Source organism: Choloepus didactylus, chromosome 8 (assembly GCF_015220235.1).
Source record: "Choloepus didactylus isolate mChoDid1 chromosome 8, mChoDid1.pri, whole genome shotgun sequence".
Classification (NCBI taxonomy): Eukaryota; Metazoa; Chordata; class Mammalia; order Pilosa; family Megalonychidae; genus Choloepus; species Choloepus didactylus.
Window position 1 is genome coordinate 105,008,800 of NC_051314.1, and position 8,590 is coordinate 105,017,389.

Consider the following 8,590-nt stretch of genomic DNA (forward strand, 5'->3'; position numbering starts at 1 on the left):
CATGCAACTAGGTGAATGGACCTTGAGAACAGTGGGTTGAGTGAAATAAGCCAGAAATGAAAAGACAAACATTACAATGCCACACTAATATGAACTAACAATAATGTGAACACCCTGAGAATTGAATTTGGGAGCATGGGTTATAAGGGGAAGGCTTAGTAAAGGTTCCCAGATTGTAAGCTCTTATAGCAGTCACATCTATTCATGAGTTGTACAGTTATTTCTAAATTCTGAGATTCTGAGCTGTTTGTGTGTGACCTGGTCGGCCCCTGGAGCTTCAGGTGTGTGTGTGGCACCTGGGACTTGGAGCCAGAGTTTGACAATTTTGAGTGTAGGCATTGCCCCATGCAGCAACTGTTAAAGAGGCTGAAAAGGAGATCAGACTTCAATTGGGGATATGAATGAAACAGACTTGGTTAAGACTAGGGTAGATCAGGATAAAGGGTAGAGGATGATATTAACTGTGTTTTAAAACTTTGGCTTCTGTGTGGGACCAAAGGAAGAGATGTTTATTTGGTGAAAAATCTATATTTTCTGTAGCACACTATATAATTTAACTTGTATGGTCAGTTTACTCAAACACCATAATTACATGGAACCTCGAATAAGGAGTGAGATCTCGTTGGTTTGTACAGGTTAGCATGAAGCCCTGATACATCCTAGAGTAATTTGGGCAAAGAATAAAAAATTCTTTCAAAGCCCCCTTGAGGGACCAGGGAAAATGTGGAAATATTAAACTTCCCCACCTGGGGAATTCCTGATATTCTCACAAGCACTGGGGACTACCAGTTTAGTAGGCTAAGCCCTTGATCTTGGGGTTTGCCCTTATGAAGCTTGTTACTGCAAAGGAGAGGCTAAGCCTACTCATAATTGTGCCTAAGAGTCACCCCGAGAGAACCTCTTTTGTTGCTCAGATGTGGTCTCTATCTCTAAGTCCATTTGGCAGGTAAACTCACTGCCCTCTCCCCTATGTGGGACATGACTCCCAGGGATGTAAATCTCCCTGGCAACATGGGACATGACTCCCCAGGGATGATCCTGAACCTGGCTTTGTAGAATTGAGAAAGCCTTCTTGACCAAAAGGGGGAAGAGAAATGAAACAAAATAAAGTTTCAGTGGCAGAGAGATTTCAAATGGAGTCAAGAGGTCATTCTGAAGGTAACTCTTATGCATTATATAGATATCCCTTTTTAGTTATTAGTTTATTAGAATAGTTAGAAGGAAATATCTAAAACTACTGAACTGCAATCCAATATCCTTGATTCTTGAAGATGATTTTATAACTATATAGCTTAAATGGTGTGACCATGTGATTGTGAAAACCTTATGGCTCACGCTCCCTTTACCCAGTGTATGGACAAATGAATAGAAAAATGGGGATGAAAAGTAAATGAATAATGGGGGGGGGGTTGTGGGATGTTTTGGGTATTCTTTTTTACTTTTATTTTTCTTATTTTTACTTTTGGGAGTAACAAAAATGTTCAAAAATCAATCGTGGTGATGAATGCACCACTAAATGATGATACTGTGAACAGCTGATTGTACACTTTGGATGATTATATGGGATATGAATCTATTTTAATAAAATAGCATTTTAAAAAGGAAAAAAAAAAAGAAATGAAGTTCTGATACCTGCTGTAACATGGATGAACCTGGAAAATATAATACTAAATGAAAGAAGCCAGTCACAATGGATGACATATTGTATGGTTCTGTTTATATGAAATTTCTAGAATAGGGAAATCTATAAGAACAGAAAGATAAGTGGTTGTCTAGTGCTGGGGTAGGGAACTGGAGGGATTGGAGGGTGATAGCTAAGAGGTATTGGATATCTTCTTGGAATAGTGACCATATTCTAAAATTGACTGTTGTGATGGATGCACAGCTCTGTGAATATGCTAAAAGTCATTGAATTGTACACTTCAAATGGGTGAATTGTATAGCATGTGAATTATATCTCAAAAAATCTGTCAAAAATATTCCCTGAGAAAAGGCATCTGTATTTCCTTTTTTTAGACTTCTCTTTGAAGTAACACAATGAGTAATGAATTGTTCTTGTTCATACTTCCAAATGGAGTTCTGACCACACTGTACCATAATAACATATATGTTCACTTGTTAACTTCTCCCACTATATTGGCACTGAAGAACAGGTCATGTCCTAACATGGTATCCCCAACACCTACCACAGTACTTGGCACACAGTAGGCTCCCTATAAATGTTGAATAAATGAAATATTTACATGATAAATTAGATCAAGGGTTTTCTTATGACATATAAAATATTTTTATCAGAAAAATGAGGAACAGATGGTATAAATGGAGATAGAAAGAAGCAAGATTGCTTAATGGGAGAAGAAAGGGGAGCAGGACATGTGTATGTATCTGTGTGTGCATATATCAGTAGGTATTAGAGAGAGCTGGAAAGAGGCAGATAAAAATAAATGAAAAGAAAGCAAGAAACTGAAAAGAGGAAAAAAGCACTTGAGTCAGCCAGCATACTGTGAATTAACAGCCTCAAAAGCCCAAGGAACCTGGAAAAAATTTACTCAAAACCTAAAAGAAATGCTCAAGTAGGTTAATAATCTATAGCCCACAGCACTAATATTACACATTTAGGGACTATTAATGCCCAATGTCCTCAGATTACTTTTCCTAAAACAATGCTTTCACATGTAACTTCTCACTCAGACATACTTTCAATGGTTCCACAATGCCAGAGAACAATATCCATATTTCTTAATCTTGTATTCAAGGCTCTACTTAGTCAATATTCCAAAATGAAGATTCAACTCTCTCCTTCAGAAATGCCTTACTTGTTCCTATTTCTGTAATTTTACTTCAGTTGTTTTCCTTTCCCCATTCTAAAAAAACTTTCTTGCCTCTTCAAATATACAAATTCTAATTATTCTTTGATACCCCAATCAAAACTTTCCTTCCCCAACACCAAATCTACCAGCCCTGTCCCTTCTTAGAACTCTGTAGCAATAATTTCTAGGACTACCCATTTTGCCCTTAAGCAGATAAACCCTCAGGACTGTAAAGTCATTCAGTTTTTGGTTTATACGTGTTACCACCTCAATTAAGATCCGAAAATCTAACTGCAAGACCATATCTTATCCTTCTGTTTATTCTCATGATTTTTTTGCCTTGTTTGGCTTAGGGTTGTTGTTTTTTTTTTTTTTAATCTTTATTGTTATCATATATATAACACAAAATTCCCATTTTTAAGTGTACAATTCAGCAGCATTAATTACATACATAATGTTGTGTTGCCATTAACATCTTTGCACACATTAAGCAGTAACTCCCCCCCAGCCTATAACCTACTTTCTATCTCTATGAATTTGCTTATTCTAGGCATTTCAAATAAGTGGAATCACACAATATCTGTTCTTTTGTGTCTGGCTTGTCTTACTCAATTGGATGTCTTCAATGTTCATCTGTGTTGTAGCATTTATCGGAACTTCACTACTTTTTATGGCTGAAAAATATTTGGTTGTATGTATAGAACATATTTTGTTTATCCATTCATCTATTGATGGACCCGGGTTGATTCCACCTGTTGGCTATTTTGAATAATGCTGCTACGAATTTTGTTGTATAAATATCTACTTGTGTTCCTGCTTTCAATTCTTTCAGGAATACTCGTCAGAGAATTTCCAGGTCATATGGTATTCTGTGCTTAACTTTCTGAGGAACTGCCAAATTGTTTGCCACAGTTGCTGCACCATTTTACATTCCTACCATCAATGCATGAGGGTTCCAATTTCTCCACATCCTCATCAACACTGGTTATTTTCCTTTTTAAAAAAAATAACAGCAATCTTAGTGGGTATGAAACAGTATCTCATTGTGGTTTTGATTTGCATTTCCCTAATGACCAAAGATGTTGAGCATCTTTTCATATGCTTATTGGCCTTTCTCATATCTTTGTTGGAGAACATCTATTCAACTCCTTTGTCCATTTTTTATAAGAGTTATTTACCTTTTTCTTTTTGTTGTTGAGTTCTAAGTCCTCCAACTTTATTATTTTTCTTTTCTTTTTTTTTCCCCTTTTCTTTTCTGAGATGGTTTTGGCTATTCAGGGCCCTTTGCAATTCCATAAGAACTTGAGGAGTAGCTTTTCCAGTTCTACAAAAAAAGCTGTTGGAATTTTTAAGAAAATTAGAGCATTTGTATGTTTACAGAAAAATCATGCAAAAAGTGTAGCATTCCCGTATGACTCACCCCACCTGTTGTTTAAGCCAACTGGTCTATAGTACTTTGTTACAGCAGCTGGGGCAAACTAAGACAATACTATTGATATCTTAACCATATTAAGTCTTCCTATCCATGAATATGTGATGTCTTTCCATTTATTTAGGTCCTCATTAATGCCTTTCAGCAATCTTTTATAGTTTTCAGTGTACAAGCCTTGCACATCCTTAGTTAAATTTATTCCCAAATATTTTATTATTTTAGATGCTACTGTAGATGGAATTGCTTTCTTAAATTCCTTTTTGGATTGTTCATTGTTGGTGTATAGAAACACAACTGATTTTTTGTGTATTGCTAGTACCCTGCAAATTTCATGAGTTTTTTATTAACTACAGTAACTTTTTTGTGGATTTTTTTTTTTTTTTTTTTTTTTTTTTGGAATCTTCTCTATATAGGATCATGTCATCTGTGAATAGAGATAATCTCACTTCTTCCGTTCCAATTTGGAGGTCTTTTATTTCTTTTTCAGGCCTAATTGCTCTGGCCAGAACTTCCAGTACAATGTTGAATAGCAGTTGTGACTGTGGTCATCCCTAACTTGTTCCTGACCTTAGGGGGAAAGCTTTTAGTCTTTCATCATTGAGTATGTCAGCTGTGGATTTTTTATATATGCCCTTCATCATATGAGGAAGTTCCCTTCTATTCCTAGTTTACTGGGTGTGTATATCAAGAAAGGGTCCTGGATTTTGCCAAATGCCCTTTCTGTGTCAAATGAGGTGATCATGTGGTTTTTTCCCTTCATTCTGTTGACATGATGTGTCACATTGATTAATTCCCTTATGTTGAACCACTTTGCATTCCTGTGATAAGTCCCACTTGATTATGGTATATAACCCTTTTAATGTGCTGTTGGATTCAGTTTGCTATTATTTTGTTGAGGATTTTTGCATATATTCACAAGGGGTATTGTTGGTCTATAATTTTCTTTTTTTATCATGTCTTTATCTTGCTTTGGTATTGGAGTAATGCTGGCTTCACAGAATGAGTTAGGAAGTTTTCCTTCCTCTACAGTTTTTGGAAGAGTTTGAGAAGGATTGGTGTTAATTCTTTTTTGAATGTTTGGTAAAATTCACCAATGAAGCCTTCTGGTCTGGATTTTTCTTTGTTTGGGAGTTTTTGATTACTGATTTGATTCCTTTTCTTGTTATTGGTCTGTCAAGATTTTCTATTTCTTCTTTAGTCAGGCTAAATAATTTTTGTGTTTTCCGACTTGACAAAATCCTTTACAAGCTTACATTATCAAATCTGATTCTCCCACAACTAATTTTACTGATAAAGATATTGACGTAAAGCCGTTCAGAGATTTGCCTAGTATTCCATGACTAGTAACTTCTGGGCCCAAAACTACAATCCTGAAGATCTCTTCTGATAGAAGAATAGAATCTGATAGAAGAAATGGACTTTGGGATTTGCCTGACATGGGTTCAAATCCCAGTTTTGCCACTTAAACTCAACCTCAGCCAGCCTTGGTTTCCCCCTCTGTAACAGGGAGTAACACAGTGATCCTCCACCCAGTGGTATCATAAGGTTTGAGAGAGTATATAAATTGCCTGGTGCTCAGCAGGCTCTGAATAAAAGAGATTCCTTCCCAACCTTGCATTCTTTCCACAGTCACCTACAGCCCATCTCAGAAGGATCATGTAGGGTGATCAGAGAGGCCTTAGGAACAGGGAGAGGTGTTTGCTTGGCCCAAAGGCAAGGCCGTAGGCTCCTCCACATGTCCCCACTGGCCTCTCCTCTAACAGAGATGAAATCAGAGGGAAAGCTAGGTTTTGGCTTCCTGGTAGGTTTAATAGGGCTGGAGAAAGGACTTCAAGATGATTCCCATAAAAGCTGTTTTCCTTGTGATTAAGTTGTATTTGCCTATTAACTACGTGGTAAACAAACCCTCAACTCCCGCCTGATGGTTATAGTGTAGCCGCGTGTTAATTAGGAGTCGGAGAGTAGTGGCCTGGCAAGGCTGGCCAAGACAGGAAGCCAAGAAGCCCAATTCGGTTATCAGTTCTGTTGACATGAGCTGAGATGTATGTGGTTGTGTGGTGTGTCCAGCAGGTCTAGCAGGGGTTTTCCCAGCTATGAAAGGCCTGCTGTTTGAAACACTTGGCCGAGAGTCAAACAACGGCTTCAGATCAGGGCTCTCACTGCGTCAGTCCCATTGGCTCTAAGAGCACAGTCTCCCACTTGAGAAAGGGGGACGCAAACCAAGCATGTCTCGTCCTATACTTGGTTTAGGACTGAGGAGAGAAGAAAAGCAAGGAACGAAACAGGCTGCACCTGGAGCTAATCTGCCCTTCTTAACACTCACCACAACCCCAGCCTAGACAGGAAAAAAAAAAATCCCTTTTCCCTTCAAGAAGCCTGGGAAGCACTAAAATCCTCTCCCTCTGTGTCACTTATCAGGACTGAACTCAGACATATTCAATCCCTGAAATAAGGCTGCCAGCAGATCAAATGGGTGGGCGAGGCTTGCTGGGAAATTTCTCCCAGCCAGTGGATACATGACTTGGGAAAAAATTGGGGCAGTTCCCAATGTAACTTGCTACCCCTCCCCCAGGGGCAATCACTGTCAAAAATGATTTATTTTAAACATTTTTAAATTATTTTAGCCAATGGGGTGTGTATGTGTGTGTGTTACAGAGAGAGAGGAGTGTGCGTGTGTGTTTTTAATCATTTGCAGTTAAGTATGAGTTCACAAGAGCCTTTGAGCTCAGTAGAGTCCAACCGCCAAACCCACACCCAAATACTCTGTAGATAACAGAAGAGCCATTGCTGGGTTATGCTCATATGTAGATAGACAAGCTCTGTGGTGGTGTGGTAAGGACCCTGAAGTGGGAGTTGGGATGTGAGGACACTGCAACAAGAGCTCCTCATTCAGCTGCTTCACAAGAAACAATGTTTTGAGAAACTCCCTTTAAACATTTCTTCTTAGCAAATGAATAGAATTAAGAACTTAGGGGGTACTGTTATTGAGTGAAGTGCTGTTGAACAGAAGCATTCATTAGTAGGTTTAGGATTGTTCTTATGCTCCATGTTAAATGCTTACAAGACTGGAAGCAATTATGCCAAGATGTTAACTGTGGTTAATTCTGCATGGTGGGAACAAGAGAAAATGTTATCTTCTTCTTAATACTTTTCTACAGTTTACAAATTTCTATAAATAAAAAAAAAAAACAACAAAATTAAATCCTATTGTAAGAATAAATAAATAATGAGCAAATGAATGAAAAAACCCATGTAGGTATACATGAAAATAGACCTAGCTCCTATTTTCAAAATACTTCCATTCCTAAAGAGATAGGACCAATACCAACAATCCCAAGCATCTATTCTTGTGCTTATTTGTTTGTCTGGGGTTTGTTTCACTTTCTTCTCTTTTGAAGAAAAAAAGAGATTTGAATGAAAGGTAAGAGGCAATGTACACATTAGGGGGAGTGGAGAGTGGAGGAAAGAGGCTGAAAAGTGCACAGAAGGGAGATGAAAGCCTGACTTGAACAGAAAGAGAACACAGATACCAGTGATAACCATTTAGTTTTAAAAAGTGGCTTCCTTTGGAGAACTTGGAAGGTTGCAGATGGGCAACAGAGGAGGCTGCTGGTCATCTCCAGGTGTGAGAAGGTGTACACCATTAACTGGGCACCCATAAGAACGTGCACTCCATGAGGGCAGGACTCTTCTGTTCCCTGTTATACCTTCTATGCCTAGAACAGCATCTGGTACTTGGGGCCTACTCAATAAATGATTTTTTAATGAGAAGTGAATCAATTTCCTTTGAAATCTAAAGAGAGGCGGGAAATGGCTTCAAGTTAACAAATTGTAAGCTTTAAATAAGATACACAGAAAGTATTTCTGACTATGAAGAATTTGAAACAGTGTCATGAGTATCTGTGTAAGCTATGGGAGTGCTACTCTTTTCATAAGAAAAGAGACTGTCTAAGATATTTGTTAATGATAGTGGCAGTAAGATTAGACTGTCTTATATACAAGTCAAAGAAACTTCTCTATCCCCTTCTCGGCCATGATTTTGGTTTAGAGGAGGTACTAGGGCTTTCCTAGCTATTGCCTAAAGGCTAGGGCAATGGATGTTCCACTGCAAATTGGTTCTCCTCTCAACCCATATTTTGCAAATGACTTCAAGTTTAATTTTAATATCAGTGAACTTGGAAGTATTTTTTAAAATCTAAACAAGCTAGCTGGGACCATGTAAGGCTTTATGATCTCTTTAGTCAGTAGAATGTGGTCAGTTATGAGTAAATATAAAATCATATAAGACAAAGCTGTCAGAAAGACGATGAAAAGATTTTATATAAATGCACCTGATCACATGGTTTCC